This window comes from Helianthus annuus, chromosome 6 (assembly GCF_002127325.2).
Source record: "Helianthus annuus cultivar XRQ/B chromosome 6, HanXRQr2.0-SUNRISE, whole genome shotgun sequence".
NCBI classification, from domain to species: domain Eukaryota; kingdom Viridiplantae; phylum Streptophyta; class Magnoliopsida; order Asterales; family Asteraceae; genus Helianthus; species Helianthus annuus.
Window position 1 is genome coordinate 14468072 of NC_035438.2, and position 5668 is coordinate 14473739.

The window sequence follows — 5668 nt, forward strand, 5'->3', positions numbered from 1 at the left end:
TCTTGGGAGGTGCCGTTGAGGGTCCGGGCAGTTTACTTTTGTTCCTTTTCTTGTATTTATGGTAGAATTAGTGGTCTTTTTGCTTCTTTTGTGATTTTGAGCTCATTTCATCCTGAAAATACAAAAGGAAGACAAAAACACTCTTTTTCCAACATTAGTACTTAAAAAGGGTTAGTTTTATGCCTTAAATGATGTGTTTTATATGTTGCATTTTACACACATCAGTAGTATATCTGCTAATTAATGCTTTCATATCCGTCTCCTCCTTCCATTCCAATTTAAAACTCCTGATGATGTTTGAAGCCGAGAAGAAACAAGAAACGGGGACGACGATGATGATGTGCACTCAGGTAACGTTTTTGGGGTTTACGAATAGATGTTATTGCAGATAATTATCACTCCATATGACGGATTTAGTAGTTAGGGTTTTAATTTTACCTTTCTTTTTTCGTTTTTGTAGATAACCCAAATGAAATTTAGGTTTATCAAGTTTCAACAATATACTTCTCAGGTTTGCAAGTTTATTGTAATGATTTATTGTGTTTGTTTGTGAATTGCTGAATTGATTTGGTAAATTGGTAGATTTGATTGTTCTAGGGTTTGGAGGATCGTTGGATGTGGCGACTGTTTTGGATTTTGTGGACTCTGGTAAGGATTTGATTGTTGCGGCTGATGCGAGTGCGTCGGATTTGATTCGGAGTATTGCGGCTGAGTGTGGAGTTGATTTTGATGAGGTAGTGTTGTTTTGGACTTGTTAAGTTTGGGATAAGGTGTTGATTTGATTTAAATTGTTTAAATTTTGTTGAATGTAACTTGTTAGAATGTGGATTTGTAGCTTAATTGATGATACGGTGACCGATTGTTTTGAGTGTTGAGTAAAGTATAGTACTTGTGTGATTTGTTATAGTGCCGTGTTAGATTGACATTTTTGTTTTATGTTGTAGGATCCGTCTGCTGTGGTTATCGATCATGGGAGCTATGCTGTGTCAGGAACTGAGGGGGATCATATGTTAATTGCTGCTGATGATTTTATTAAATCTGATGTGCTTTTAGGAAGTATAAAATTGAGGTTAGCTTTTGCTTGTTTTATTTGAAGAATAGTATTAGTGTATTACTTTTCCAATACATAATATGTTTTTTAATTCTTTTTCATTGTTCGCTTTTTTTCCTTGGGCTCTCGCTTTTTTTACGCTTCGCGCCTAGGCCCCAGGCAAGGCCAGTGCGCCTGGCGCCTTTAATAACTATGGTAAAAAGTATTAACCTTTAGAGGGATTCAGTGATTCTAATAAAAACAGTATCAATAAGAGCAATTCTATTATTTTCTAGCAACAGTCTTAAATACTTTGTAGTAAAGCACTCAGTCCCATCTCTCCTCCACACCCATCTACCTTAGCAAAATAAACCCCATGTAACAGAATCAAACATTGAACCAGCTCATCCTTCTCTTTGGCCAATGATCAGTATCAATCATAATCAGTATAGGTTTTGCTTTTTATGTGACTGTCTATATATGTGTTCATCATAAATTAATATTTTTTTCCATAGTTTCTTTGGATTTTATGTCGTGAATCAACTTACATATTCGGTATTCTTTGTATTGTTTTCTCTTTAGTTCGTTTAGTGTTGAAAGTAACTTGCCTATTTGCTACTGTATACACCCTTTGAAACCACGCTTATGCCAGTTTTCCTTAGTCATATATTTCAGATTCATTAGTCTTTTTTTATTTTTTCAATCTTAACTTTTCTGTTTTGGTTTCAGGTGGTTAATGACATGTTCAATCCAGCAGGGCAAAATTAAACAATAAGGAGGATAGTCAGGTAATTTGTGTATCACTATGAGAAGAAGATGAGCTGGGCAAAATTATAGATTTTGTCGAAGAAGATGAGCTAGGCTGGGATGTGAAACTGGGTGTTAATCTGCCAGTACCGTTTAGAACCAAACCGTTTCGACCAGTACCGGTTCGCGTCGAAACGGTTCGATTCGAAACGGTACTGGTCGAAACGGTTCAATTCAAAACGGTACAGATCAAACTGTTCACGTCGAAATGGTACGCATCGAAACGGTTCGTGTCACAACGATTCGCGCCGAAACAATTTGGTTTTATTTTCATTAAGTGAGTGGGCGGTTAATATTCAGAGAGACAACTATGCGTCATACGTTGTCCATTATCCCATGCTCGCTTATTTGGCGATAGTGGAAAATGAGTCTATTGGGAGAGAACGCTACAATTTCATGCAGGTGAGCTTCATCATCAACTTTTTATAATTCTTTTATACAGGTGGTCATTTCCTCTTATTTTAACAAAAAACTTAACCAAAGTTAGTGTTAATACCCAAACACGTTACAAACTAAACTCACAAGCCCTAAAGTTGTTACCGAAAAAAGTAGATACCCAAACCTGTGATTCGCGCAGAACCACAGGGACTATTTGTGTAAATAACTCTTCTTTTACATTTCCTTGCTTCTTTTTTTCTTTTTTGAAAATTCTACATGCTAGGTAGGATTATCTTTCAAAACAGGATCATTCACTTCTTTTTGATTCTGCAAAAAAGTTGGGCAAAAAGTGTGTCGGCCAACCCAAGCCGGCCCATTTCCATCAATACAAAAAGGGCAAATATGCTATTATTATTATTATCATTATTGTTGATACTATTAATGTTATTATTTTTGTTATTATTAATTATTGTGTTCATAAATTTTTTGTTGATATCTTTATGGTGCACCGTCAGGTTCTGCTACAGGAAAACGGGCAAGTTTTGGAAATGTGAGATCTGAAAGGCATTCTAGATGGGTCCCACACTTGCCGAAACAAAAAATACGGGTGAATTGAGGACAGCGAATAACGGAACAAGCAGCACTAAGCCTTTGGTTAGCGATGGCAAGCGCAAGCCGATAAGAAGAAATTCTCAAATTTGCCCACATTTCATCAAATCTTTCGACACGTGAGATATGGTTTTGTTTTTTTAATTTTGCTTGTAGTACAAGGGGGAAATGAGACTGGATGCGGTTAATGATGTTGACGAGGACGAGATGCTGGATGTTGACGTAGATTGACTCTTGTTAGCTCAGAAATATAGAATGCATAGTCACCCTTGTTTTTTGCAGTGTGTAACAGCTTTATTTTGATATGCTTTCATGTTTCTAATACCAGGTAACAAGTAAAGGTTATGCACTTTAAGGCTTTGGCAGGGACTTCTGTAGCAATCATATTTGCTATTTAGATAATGACATGGTAAATCTTAATGAACTTCATTACAAGACGATAAACAACTTTAAGTGATCGTTTGTTTGCGGTGGGCTTGGGCTACCTAGCGTTGTCTGTGGTCGCGGGCGTATGGGGTCGCCTTTATTGTTACTTGTAGGAAGGGATGGCATACAATATTATCATAGGAACAACAAAGATTATAAACGGTAATACCTTGAATAAAACCTTAACAAATATATTAGGCCACTAACCCCAATGGTATGTATTACTTTACTACTCATCAAAAATTATATTATGTGGAATACAAACTTCTACGACTATTTTTTGTTGAATGAAAAAAAAGTGTTAGATAACCGTAATGGGTTGTGGTTCGTAATAGGTATCATAATTGAATCTGATATGAGTTCGGACACCCGCCGCAACGCGCGGGCATTCCCACTAGTATATATATATATATATATAGAGAGAGAGAGAAAGGTTAACATACTTCACGACTTGTCATACTTCACGTAGGAGACAATGGTAACCGTTGGATCAGGGGTATAATCACGCATGGGACCACATAATCACGCATGGGACCACATAATCACGCATGGGATCCAAAATCACGCACGTTATTTTGGTCAAAAAAATAATTACGCATTTTATATATTTCGTGAAGTACGTTAATGTACGTTAAGGCGTGAAGTACATTATACTTTCTTTCTCTCTCTCTCTCTCTCTCTCTCTCTCTATATATATATATATATATATATATATATATATATATATATATATATATATATATATATATATATAGGGGAAGGTTATCTTGAGAACACTAAATATTGTGAGAACTATGAGAACGAATGAAAAAACCAATCAAAACCAATTTTTTTTAATACAAAACTCATTGTAATTAAGATATAACATCAAAAAAAGAATCTACAACATCAAATAATTCATTTCTCCTTATTTTTTACACATGTGTAAATATAACAGATTTACACATGTGTAAATGGCAAACTTACACATGTGTAAATTTTCTTTATTTACGAATTCACGTAAATTTAAACGTGTAAATTAAATTTCTAACATTGTATTCGAATAATAATGATAAGTGTAAAAAAAAAATTTGAATTTGAATTGTTTTTGACCAAGTTCTCGAGGTTTTTTCATTTGTTCTCACGGTTCTCACAATATTAGCGTTCTCATTTAAACCTTTCCATATATATATATATATATGGGAGGTTTCATTGGGGAACAACAAAAAAGTGGGGAACAGGGGAACAAGGGCATTTTTGTCCAACTATAGTTTAAACTGTGTTTTCATCTAAATCAATCTTTTGAACACGCGCGTACTTTCTTCTACGGCTGCCATAAACTGCTACACCAGTCGCCGGTGTCATTCCTCATCACCGCCGGTGTCATTCCTCGTCGCCGCTGGCGTGATTCCTCATGGCTGACGGCGTTAGCAGATCTCGCCGCCGTGATTCGTCGTCGCTGAGAACATGAATCGAGTTCATCGGAGATGATATTGGACTTGTTTCTCGCTGTTGAGAGTTCCGAAGTTAGGTTACATCCGATAGGAAATTCAGCGAAGGTAAATTTCATGATTTTGTTTATTTTGATAGTATATGTTTATCTACTACAGTATCTTTAGTTTAATTTCTATTTGTTTTGTTGAATGACCTAATTACACAGTATCTTTAGTTTAATTTATGTTTGTTTTGTTGAATGACCTAATTACACAGGAAGATGAAAGTTTTAGGGTTGCTTTGTGTTAACCGTTTGTGAAATTTTGTGATTTTGGAAGATTATTAGTGTATGTTTGTGGTGTTTTATAGAGGATTTTTGGGTTTGATAAGAGTAGCAGTAAGAAGGATTACTAGAAATAAGGTTTTCTAGCCCTAGTTTGAGTAAGAGGTTGTGTTTAGTTGTTAGGAGACAGAAATTGAGTTTTGAAAGTGATACGAATTGCGTTTCGGATTAAATATGACCAGATTTTGTATGTATTGCTTGCTACAAGTTGTAGATTGTTTTGCTAGGCTGAAAGAAAGTGAATTGTTTACGGTGAGTCGGTGACACGAAGGTTTTGTGATTTACAGTTAGGAGATAGAAGCCGCGTTTTATACTCCCTCATTAGCGGTCAGCGAGTCACACTTACTCTTATGGAACTCATTCGTATGGGACTTTTTAGGTTTTTGACTGATATGAATTGCGTTACGGATTACGCATGACCTGCATTTGTATGTATAACTAGTTACAGATTTTAGATTATTAAGCTAGGCTAAAAGAAAGTGAACTGTTTACGGTGACGTGAAGGTTTTGTGATTTAGAGTTTGGAGACAGAAACTGTGTTTAATACTCTCTCATTAGCCCTCGCCGAGTCACACTAACTCTTATTGAACTCGGTATGGGACTTTGTTAGATTTTGTATGTATAACCTTTTACATATTTTAGTTTATTTAGCTAGGCTGAAG

General features: G+C 35.7%; 1 non-coding gene across 2 annotated transcripts; it reads left to right on the forward strand.

Moving 5' to 3' along the window:
* Positions 1-249: 249 nt before the first annotated feature.
* On the forward strand, positions 250-3292 carry LOC110944435. Of its 2 annotated transcripts, none has more exons than XR_004860126.1 (6): positions 250-350; positions 461-511; positions 583-734; positions 945-1069; positions 1760-2239; positions 2731-3292. It is a non-coding gene; the product is annotated as an uncharacterized LOC110944435 (transcript). The 2 variants fall into 2 exon arrangements; XR_004860125.1 differs by having other exon boundaries at positions 598-734.
* Positions 3293-5668: the final 2376 nt, after the last annotated feature.